This window comes from Gymnogyps californianus, unplaced genomic scaffold (assembly GCF_018139145.2).
Source record: "Gymnogyps californianus isolate 813 unplaced genomic scaffold, ASM1813914v2 HiC_scaffold_219, whole genome shotgun sequence".
Taxonomy (NCBI): domain Eukaryota; kingdom Metazoa; phylum Chordata; class Aves; order Accipitriformes; family Cathartidae; genus Gymnogyps; species Gymnogyps californianus.
In genome coordinates, this window is record NW_026114100.1 from 44,225 (window position 1) to 55,649 (window position 11,425).

The 11,425-nt window shown below is 40.1% G+C and overlaps 1 pseudogene; it reads right to left on the reverse strand.

The window, feature by feature from the left end:
- Positions 1 to 1,530: 1,530 nt before the first annotated feature.
- LOC127028153 (E3 ubiquitin-protein ligase RBBP6-like) lies at positions 1,531 to 11,418 on the reverse strand (annotated as a pseudogene).
- Positions 11,419 to 11,425: the final 7 nt, after the last annotated feature.

Sequence of the window (11,425 nt, forward strand, 5' to 3'; positions counted from 1 at the left end):
CAAAATTTTACTTCCATGCAAGTTTACTAATTATTCTGAACCTTGACAATAAAGCGTACTTAACACATTCCAACTCAAGTAAGAATCCCATTTCACCGAGTCCTAAATTTTCTGTATTTCACCAGGCCAAAGTACGCTCGCAGAGAACGGTGCACAATACATCTTCTGCTTCCCATGGCCTCCCGTGCCGAGCAGAGACTGCGCCAAGGCAGAGCCCGAGGCTGCCCAACGTCCCCACAGACCCGGAGTTCACTTTGGCGACACGAGTTCCCCGGACCACACGTAGGAAACGCCGCACGAGCACATTTAACGACTGTTACGGACCTCTGCTTTTTGATTCTGGGAAGGAAAAATTGGAGCAGCTTAACTGGAAAGCCTGTGTTACCTTGTGCAGAAAACACCCGAAATCCACCAAGAATGCCTTGGCGTGAAAAGGTGCAACCTACTGGAAGCGAAATCCAGTACCAATTCTGGTTCGTTCTTGTTTTAACCATCAGAAGTAAGGGATGCTCAGTCTCTAACCCAGTATTTAAAATGTGACGAGTCACCCCATGGAAAAGCAAGATGAATAATTATTTTACTATTTTTTGTGCCGCTAAATACCCCGGTAACAGCACCTATAAACAATGACACTTTTTGAACAAAATAGTCTCTGCAGGCAGGAAGCCCTGAAATGCTGCTTTAATTTATAGTACTTTCAAACAGAACTCTTTTGGGGTAAATCCCACAGCCAAACAGTCGAGGGCTTTCACTACCGAGTTCAGTTGTTAGCAGGATGTTATGCCCTTAATGCACGACGAGAAGTATTTCTCACCATGCTGGCTTTCTGACAGTTGAGCAACACCCACCACTGCCACTTTTTTTTCCTTAAATTACGTCTGTCTTAAAATTATCAAGCTAATTAAATTCACATTTTCTAGATTTCCTGTCATTGCTCAAAGCAGAAGCCTGCCTTTCTAGTGGGCTTTCTTCTTCTGCCAAACTCATTTGCTGAACCCCACGCTGAATGGAAGGGTTAGTTCTGTACTGTGTGGCAACACCGTAAGAAAATACTAATAATAAAGCTTCTATTTAAAAAAACACAAACATCTTGGTGATCAGCATCGTTGAGAGAAAATACAGATTACAGGGCATCTTAAAGTACATGTGTAAATGTTTGCTGGCAAATGACAACAGCTTTCTAAACAAACTGGAACAATGTTGAAGTGTGACAGCTTACTACGTAACATCACTGTAAAACAGTCAGCACCAGCTGTTAATAGGGGCTGTATTTTGGGGCCACACGCTACCTTTTACAATATAAAAACAAGTCCACTTGGCACGTGAAAAAAAGCGCACCTCTTGGCAGTACCTCCCCACATCGCATCAGTTCAAAAGATTTAAAGTCCTACCAGTCTTTTCCAAATTAAACCCGAGTATGTTATTCTTCATAGATGTCAGCTACCCGCAAGCTTTCAGGGTAGCTTTTTTCTGTCACTACTCTTTTCTCTGCTAATGTTCAGCTATCACTGGAAATCTCATCACATTGGATAGTTTACTGAAAACTTTTTATTGTAATCAAAAAGTGACATAACAGGGCTGTAATGTATTCTGCAAATCATTCTGCTGATATTTTATAACTGATACCAGCTTCTTCTGCCAGGCAATTAAAAAAAATTCAAAGGTGAAAATTTTCACAGTACAGTAAACTCCACCCAAACTAATTAACGGTGGTTAAAAATAAGATGCCCCAGCAAAACCTTTCATGTTACATGGTCACAACTCACAATTCTGTACAAAATGTTCACTTTTATAAAGCTCTGATGTAAAAATCAAATAATCAAGCAGCAATATTTTAAGTGCAGCACAGGGTCTTTCATGTCATTATTTACAACGCTTGAATTCGTTTACATTTTAACAAAATTTAATACAGATGACTTAGGAATTAAGTCATTTTTTTATTATCTGTCATTCTATGTACTGACAGATTTCACTTTTTGGTCATCCTTCTCTTTATCTTTGCTCTTCTTTGATTTTTTCTTCTTGTGTTTGTGTTTTTGGCTCTTTCCAATTCCGTTTCGTTTCCAATGTGTTTCTTATGCTTCTTGTGTTTCTTATGCTTCTTGTGCTTCTTCTTCTCTTTTTTCTTTTTCTTTTTCTTGCTGTCTTGACTCTCTCCTGAGCTGGCACTGCTGCTGTGGCTTCGAGTCTGACTCTCAGAAGGGCTTTGACTACGGCTGCGGCTGACGCTGGGACTGCTTTGACTTTGACTTCTGCTCGCTTCAGGCTGGTCAGCTGCGGCAGGTGCTGCCGTATCCTCTTTCGCCTTATCAACAGCCTTTTCTTTCGGTTCTTTCGGATTTTTTCCTGCAGCTTCCTCATCTTTTGCAGACACATTACTCTCACTGTCACTTTCATTGTAGTCTGGTACAAATGCAGCCTCATCAGTCTCTCGAGTTAGATCAGAGGAGAGCCGTGAGGAGCTGCTTACCTGAGGCTTGGGCTTGACAACACTTTTATCGTTTTGTCCAGTCACGTTCTCTTTCTCATTTTTTACATCTGGTGATTCTTGTCTCAAAGGTGGTTTATTACCACCTGGCTCTTTCTCTTTATTGCTCTTTACTTCTGGTACATGCTTCTCTTTCTCTTTTCCTGCATTTTTATCTAGAGGTTTGTGTTCCTCCGATGTACGCTTGGAATCGTGAGCAGCTTTGTGATCAGACTGCTTCCTCTCACGCGGAGGACTGTAGCTGCTCCTTTTGGCATCTCCAGCGCCCTTTTTGGACGGCTCTGCTCGTTCGTCTCTCGGCTTACTTTTCTGTACTGATGTAGATTCTCTGTTTCGAGAAGGGGAGTCTTTTCTCCTTGCTAATTCACTTTTTTCGTCTCTACGCTTGGAACTAGAATGATCTCTGTTGCCATCATGGTCAGATTTTTTGTCTCGGTTTGGAGTAAAGTCTTTAGCAGTGGGTCCACGGCCAGTATCATGTTTCTCTGCAGATCTGCTGTCTTTGGAAGATTGAGAAGTATTTTTCCCATTTCCTTGTTCAGTTGCACGTTCCGAGTGGTCTTTTTCTGGCTGAACACTGCTCTTTCTCTTCTCAGAAGTGTCCTTGTCTGACAAAGAATGATCCCGGTCTTTGGTTTTTCCTTTTTCATTTGACATAGAACTTTTTGAACTTTTTGCATCATGCTGGGAGCTTTCATAACTCGCCTCTTTTGTAGTTTTCTGTATCTTCTCCAAAGGCTCCGTCTCTTTTTCATTGTGTTTTACGGGATTTGGTGGCTTAGCACTCACATTTTTTATAACACTCGCAGGTTTTCCTACGTTTGCAGGCACCTGGGTAGATTTAATGTCTTCCTCTTCAGACTCAAAGTCATCTTTATCCCACTTTGACTGAGGGACCTGGATCATAATAATGACATCTTCAGCAGGGGCTGTTATATCATTATTATACTCCTCCATGGTCTTAATGACAGTTCGTTTTGTATCTGGCTTTTCTTCAGTCTTTCTAACAGGGCTTCCTCCAGTAGAACTAGTGCTAACAGGAAAAAAAGCGTACATTAATAACAGGTGAGATACACGCATCGCCATCTTTTGTAACATTTCATAAAATAGCTTTTGTCTCAATTCTAAATCTTCAGCATTTTTTCAAAAGATGTTCAATTAAGGGAACAGACAAGAGAAAGGATGAGTCTACTAGCTCAGATTATGAGCAATCCATTAATTTAGTATCTTGCTAGTCGTACACATTTAATTAACAAAGACACAAGATTATCCGATTGGGGACTGTCTGATCTGGTAATTCCTTCATGTCCTATTTCTACCAATGGCAGATAAATTAGATACACATTCTTGTCTCAACATGTAAGCAAGCAATTATGAAGAGGTATATACAACCAAAGTTTTATCCTCATGTCCCAGAGTTGTAACGTCTTAAATGTTTTGAGTTTGCTCAGTCCTGCTTCTTTAGACGCTGAAATGTAAGCAGTAACAGCTCCACACTACATCACTCCCCCCCCCCCCAAGACGTCACACAATGGAATACAGACGAGAGATCTCCAAGGTAAGTGCCAAAAAAAGTTGGCAGTGTAGCTGTGTCAACACGGCACTGTGCTGAAATCTAAAATCAGTACAATACATGGGCAACCAAGCTGCTATTTCTGCAAGGTATAATTTCATGTCATACTGACAAAAGTAGATCATTACATTACCTTGCAATTTTTAAAATGCAAAATATTGCATGGTATAGACATGTCTGTTATCCTTGCCTTTAGCAGTAAGCTGGATTTGAAGGAAGACATAGAGGGGACACCTCAGAGAGTCAACATATAACGAATAAGAAAAGGGGGAAAAAAGTCCAGAAGTAAGGGTCAAACACGTCACCACTGAATTAACCTTATTAGCTTTATGTGCAGTACAGACTGCTTGTTTAACAAAATTTGATTTTGACCCAAGTACAGTTTAACAGGAGAGATCACAGATTATCCACTCATCTAGCACAGATTTAGCTGTTCCTTTCATTAGTCACCATAAAGAATTTTACATTTTTTGGGGGGGAGGGGAGGAAAGAAAAAATATGAAAAGAAATGATGAGGTACCTGGTGTAATCTACAAGAGTTGAACTAGATCCATCAGCTGCTGTTACTTTTCTCCTCACTTTTCCCTTCGCTTTTTCTTGTTTAACTTTGCTGCTGCTTGGCTCAGGTTTCTCAACAGGTTCTTTTGCAGGTGGTACATTTTCTCCACTCACAATCTTTTTGCCAGTTTCTCGGTTAAGTTTAATCTTTTTTGCAGGGTTGTTAAGAAAAGCAGATTTATCCTTTTCTGGAGTTCGCTCTCCTTTTTCACCATCAGGCTCAGTCTTCCCCTTCGGCGATGCTTTCGATTCAGCAGTTTCTGGTTTAGAGGCCTTTATGGAAGCGGCTTCGTGTTCTTTATCAACCTTTTCATCTGCTTTTCTTTTTCTTTTTTCAGGTTTTGCATCAGGCGGTTTGCTTTTTTCAGCAGGTTTTTTTGACTTGTCCTCTTTGTTGGAGGGCTTTTCCGACTTGGTTTCTTTTGGATGGTCTTTCTTTGCCTTTTCCTCCTTGGCTGGTCTGGTTTCTGGGTGATCTTTTGTCACTTTGGGGTGAACCTTCCGCGGGGTACCAAGAGCCTTCTCATCCTTTTGAGAGGAAGATGTTTTAACACTGTCTGTCTTTGGCAACTCCTCCTTCACTTTTTTCACAGGAGGTTCCGTCCGAGGAGATTTTTCACGATCGGTGTCCACCTTTTCTTGGGAAGCTTTAGCTGGTTTTATTGTATTGTCTTTCTTAGGAGGAACAGCCACTTCCACTTTCCGCTTTGTCTTGTCAATTTTTGCTTTTGGCTTATCCTTCTCTTTTTTTCTCCTTTTCAGACACCGGTTTGAAAGCAATAGAATCTGCTTCCATAGGCTCATCTCTCACAGGGGTGGCATCATCTCTGCTGGGGAGCATGAACAGAGACTCCGTTTTAACGTCTTCTGCTGTAACTGGCTCTCTTGGTTTTCTCGCACCTTCTAACAACTCAGCATTGGGAAACCCTTCGTTCTCATCCCCTTTTCTTCTCTTCCGGTGTTTTTTATGTTTTATTTCCTTTGCTATCTCCCAGTGGATTTTCCACCTCCTTCTCTTTTGATTTTGTAGGATCTTTGATGCCATGGCTCTCTCTCCCAGAAGGTTTTTCAGGGTAATTTCCAGCTATATTACGATTTCGATGGCTCTGCCCACCAGGATAATCCTCCCTACGTCCCCGAGCATATGGCGAATTCTCTCGTCTGGTCCCAGGTGGACCAAACCTATCTGGAGAAAAAGTTCTCTCTGTTTACTGGAGGTCGAGGTTGCGCGCCAACAGCATAGCCCTTGTAAAACTTTTCATACCATTCTCTATAGTTCCTTTCCCATTCTCTGTATCTTTCCTTTTCAAACGGATCTCTAAAGTCAACAGATCTGCCATAGTAAGCTTTCATATCATATGGTGGAACTTCTCTGTATCTGTTAAAATACTCCCTTTCTCCTTCCCCTTGAGGTACAGTCCGTTTAGTGGGAGACTGGCCTCTAAATACTGGAGACCTTGACCGTGAATGGTATCTTCTGTATGGGGGTGACCTTGACCTTGACCGGTGATAGCCATGTGACCTTGACCTAGAACGATAGTTACGACTCTTCCCTTTGCCTCTTCTTGGATATGGCGGCGATCGCGAGTAGGAACGAGAATGGGAACGACTAAATGATCGAGAGTAGGAGCGAGAGCGGGAAGAACCTGATCTTGACTTGGAGTAGGTATACGAACTTCTAGAGTAAGATGAAGCACTATAGGGAGACTTGGACCTTAAAAAAAAAAAAACACAACACAAAAAAAAATAAATGAAGTTAATTCAAAACAGTCACTCTCCCCAATTTTTTTCCTCCCAAATTTGGTTTGGTTTTTTTTTTCCTCTCCATATGCTTATGTCAAAGCTTCTTTCAGCTGCTGACATAATGCTACTGCAAATTGAAGAACTTGATAACATGTAAAAGTTTCTGCTTACAAGACAGAACAGCTGCTGCTTTGTTAGTGTAAAAACATACAGGAAGGGTAAGTCTATTTCCACTCACTTCTATCACATGAACTACCATAACTATTGATTGATTTAAGGTGGTGTATACTGGCCTCTACTGGTACATGAACACACACATTTTTCACTACTCGGCAACTACATGCAGTGCAAAATCATTTTTGTTGCAGTAAAAGAGCACGTCTTAATGGCTACAGTGCAGTATCAAACATCAAGAAAACACAATTTAGCCTCACGACAGTAAAGCTCAATTTTAAAATGCCAGCTTAGTCTATTTAACTTCACTACTTATTTGGTAATTTGTATAGGATACACAATACTTGTACTGCAATCTTACATACAGGACTATTTAATCAACACTTCTAGCCAGATGTCCTAGCAAAATTTTGCACATACCTCTAGCTCTAACCAAGGCTAGTGACCGCATTTCAAGAAAAATCGTATCTAAAAACTTCTAAACTCAGCCTCTAGTAATATGACTCAATGCCATTACTCTAGGAAAGATACTGACAGCATTAGTAATAGAGAGCTATTCAGACTCCTGCCCATGTGATTTTTGGCGATAGAAAACATCAGCTACCCTGAGTTTTTTCTTCACAAGTTTTTCTTTTCTATTTTTTAAAGAACCATGTCACATTATTCTGCATATGTTCATTAGCATCATTCCTCCTCTCGAAGTCCTTCACCAATTTAAGATTTCCTTAAAAACAAGTCTGATCTTTTAATTCCTAAGAAAAATTTAACAATGTCAACAAGATACTAGCGAAAGCCACCAGTTTGCAGTCCAGGTTAAAATCTCTCCATGTATCCACATGAGATAAACAAAAGAGGAACTGAAGACAATTTCTCTCACAGATCTCCTCCAAAGTGCTTTGAGGTAATGGTTACAATCAGAATAGGGAGACACAGAAAATCCAGCAACTACACCTGCTCAGACTCTAGCCTCCTCACGGCTGTCGGGAGGTGAAGGAAGTCATTGCAGAGAAGCTTTAGTAAAAGAGACACCTGCTCCTTAACAACTGCTGCCCAATTATAACTAACAGTCAACTGTAATCTCTGCCATATTTAAGCTAGTAACCTACATATGAAACTCCTATCACTGCAAATCCCTTGAATCATCCAATCCATCTAATGATAGAGAGGTGGAGTGGAACTCCTCCTGATTCTTCTAGACAATCTGCTTCTCCATTACGGACATGTAAAGCAGTTACCTGGAAAACGAACGCCTACGCTCCTTTTGAATCTTTTTATATTCCATCAATTCCTTAGCAAAATCATTTTGTAAACTCATCAAGTTTGGACTTTTTCTTTTCCCTGTTAAAATAAGTTTGACCTTTATTACAATTATAGTTTGACCTTTATTACAAAAAGACATCAAGAAACAAAACATGGCCAATATGAGAAAATGTATACTGCATGCAAATGCAAAAGGTGAACATCCTATTTAAGCAAAAACAGTTTAGAATTCCTACAAGTTTTAGGGAAAGTTTTAGAATTACATTTGTCTTGTTTTAGTTTTGCATGTTTACCATCTGCAACGAAAAAGTATACTGGAAGAAACACTACGTCATTTTTGCTTATGTCAGATGCACTTTAGTGTAACTGCAGTCCGATATGCTATCGAAATACAAAAATGAAAAAACAATGCAACTTCATTGAGCCAAATACTTACTCCTCTTTAAGTCTCCGTTGCTCTCTGTAAAACTCCTCCCTAGATAAAGGGGGTGCTTGTGTCGTTGGGATGGCATTTGAATGAGCCGTTGGTACTGCTGTTGGTACCCAAGCTGATGACATGTTTGCAGGAGCTGGGGATATCCTGGAGGGGGGACAGTGTACCCAGCAGATGGAGGCTGACCAGGTGGAAACTGAGGAGGAAACTGTGGTGGTGGTACCCCGGGTGGAAGAGGCAGTGCATGGGGCGGTGGAGGATACAAGGGAGGTGGAGGCACAGGCACAAAGACTGGTGTCGATGCTGGTAGTGTTGGGGCCTGAGTCCTTTGGGTACGTTCACTGTGCGGGCGTCCTCGATTTGAACTTCTAAAGAAACCCAAAAACATGTGTCACTTCGTTACACTCTGCCCTGATTTTAAAGTGGAAAGCGAATGAAGCGGGAGCATGGTGGCAAGCACTTCTTGATCTCAACTTAAGCATTTTTCTCCCTGCTTTCTGTTCATTTGAGACCACTCATTTCTTGATCCTCATACTCGCCTTCCACATCCTCACCCCCAACAGTTCCCTCAGTCTTCTTGTCTTATACTCAGCTTTGCGACTGTGGATGGAGGCTGCCATCCTTAAATGAGACTCCCATCTCCCATGTGCAAAGTGCCCACTGCTCCTCTGCCACTCCTTGATACACTTACTACTTCACACTTCTGATCTTCAAAGTACTGCACAGATATTAACTAATCTTCTCTCGAACTTCTTTTAACTCTCCCACATATGCTTCCTATGTTGTTGCCTCATGATGACGTATTTGGCCTGTTCTTGTCCCTGAGTTGTTATTTTTCTTGCTTATTGAATTTGAGATTTTAGACAATTTGTGGGACGGATCCTGGTTTTTGTTTTGATTTATCTTTAAGATTTTATAAACACAATGAACCCTTACCATCTACCTGTAACAAATATATACCGAAAGGAAGGACTAACTTGACACTGCAATAATAGATAAAACGGACTCCCCTCTCTCCAACTGAGAGAAAGCAGCTTGGCTGTTTGAGATGAGTAAATTGAAGAAATTAAAAACTGTCATAAAATAACAGCATTGACTTTTCCAATAATCTGCTCAATCAGTATCAACTAAGTTGTTAAAGAAAGAATGTTGGAGGCTGATTTCTATTGGGAAATCAATTTCTTCAGCCCTATTCAGCCAGTAATCAAAAGGGTAGCTTTCTGTCTGATCTTTTAATTATATTTAATTTTTATATGTAATTATGGTTTCCTCAAAAAGTGTTCATTTTTCAGAGTCCTCTTTTCAATTATGTACTGCAGTTTTATTTTAAATAATCTTACTGCAAGCATAGATCCCCTTTGTTAAAGCTAATTCAAATTAAGCCATTTAAAAATTAATTACCACTTGTATTCTCCACAACTATCTGTGCATACTTATTTCATTATAAATCAGCTGTTGTATAAGTTACGTGTTACGGCCTAATTTAACAGGTTACAAGTAGTAATATATTGAATTTCTGTAGAATACTTACAGTTCCAGCCTGGTCTGCCACCTGCTGAGCGAATTGTACTGGCTCTCATGGGATGACCTTTTGGAGTGGGGAGAGGAAAAAGAAAAAAACATTCAGTTTATCTGAAGATAATTTTTTAGAAGAGATTCTAAAGTTATAATTACTTACCAGTTGTGGGTATTGATTGTCCTTGAGGGCCCAGAAGACTTGGTAATGCTGGTTGTCTTAGTACAGGAACCTGATAGCCCTTGTGAATAAATGCAAACAGTTAGAAAACAGCTCTACAAAAATACAAGAATCACTCCATATGTTGAAATAAAATTTACCTTCTCTTCCAACAAACTGCTGATTGACAGAGGGGAAGATTTAGAAAGTTCAGCAGCCGTCACCAGAGCAGCAGGAGGTATAACAGTATCGGCATCGCTACAACAAAAAACCAATTTTTTATTATTCTAACATTGTTTTGAAGTGCTAGTTGAAATATAAAGTCCAAGGTGAGAAAAGGCTGACTACTGTAAATGGAAAAAAAAAATTAAAAAGTAATCTTCACCAGATTTACAAATGTGAAGTTGGCCGATTCCAAATGAAGCGCTGAACAGAAGTCAATTTGGACTACTGGCATTTAAAGAGGAAGCTCACTGGAAAAATATTTTATTAAGCTAGCTGCACATGAAAGGATTAGAGCACGTATAACCCACACACTGAATCTCAGTTTTGGAAGACGCAAGAACTGAAAATTCTATTAGGAAATGTTTATATGCTAGTTCAGAGGCTGCCTTAGAGGTTCTTCTGAATTGTGATCCTTTGTATTCAATGGTACAGCTGAGCCGACAGTCTTCTGGACCAAGTGGCTATTTGCATTCAAGGCATAAAGTTGAAAGGATATAAGCCCTAAGCAAGAGTACAGCTTTTTAATGTATTTTCATATGACTTCACTGGGTTGCAAACTTAGACTTTCATGTTTGTAAATACTTCAAAATTTACAGTGTTTCAATGTTTATTACGCATCACTGACTACACTGTGTATTACTGAGGATGACTCTGACTTATCATAATGTTTGATGACAGAAATACTGTAGAAAAAAGTAATGTGAAAACACCTGGTCAATTTTAACTATAATCGTGCTTTTATGCTTTTCATGAAAATATTTCCTCAGTACTAATGAGAAATTAACGCACTCAAGAAGGTTTGATGTAACTAAACGGTTACTCTAGGAATTGCTAGCCACTTAAAAATCAAAGGGCTCCTGGGGGAAAAAAGTTCCTCTTTCAGGGTAAACTGTACTGAATGACTGATAAGGGAACCAAACAAGAAATACTTCTGAGAAAATTCTTGCATGAGGTACACTTCCAACTTATCAAAGTGTCCTCGTTCAAAGTAAAAACAAAAACCAGAACTTCCACAATTATCTGGAACTGTCACTAACGATACATAAATCGCTAGCTGAGAAGCTCAAGAAGAAAGAATCTAATGTAAGCATTTTGGTGTCTTTTATATTCATGATGATCTACAGATTTACTTACCGAAAAGGTCCATCTGGCTTTTCACCACGGAGAGATAGGGACACTGCTGGAGGGAGATCAGAGACAACAACAGAAGATGGATTTACTGGCAGCCCAGCTGCCACAGATGACTGACCAGGGGCCAACGATGACAAAGCAGCAGCAGAACGAGAAGCCAGAGAA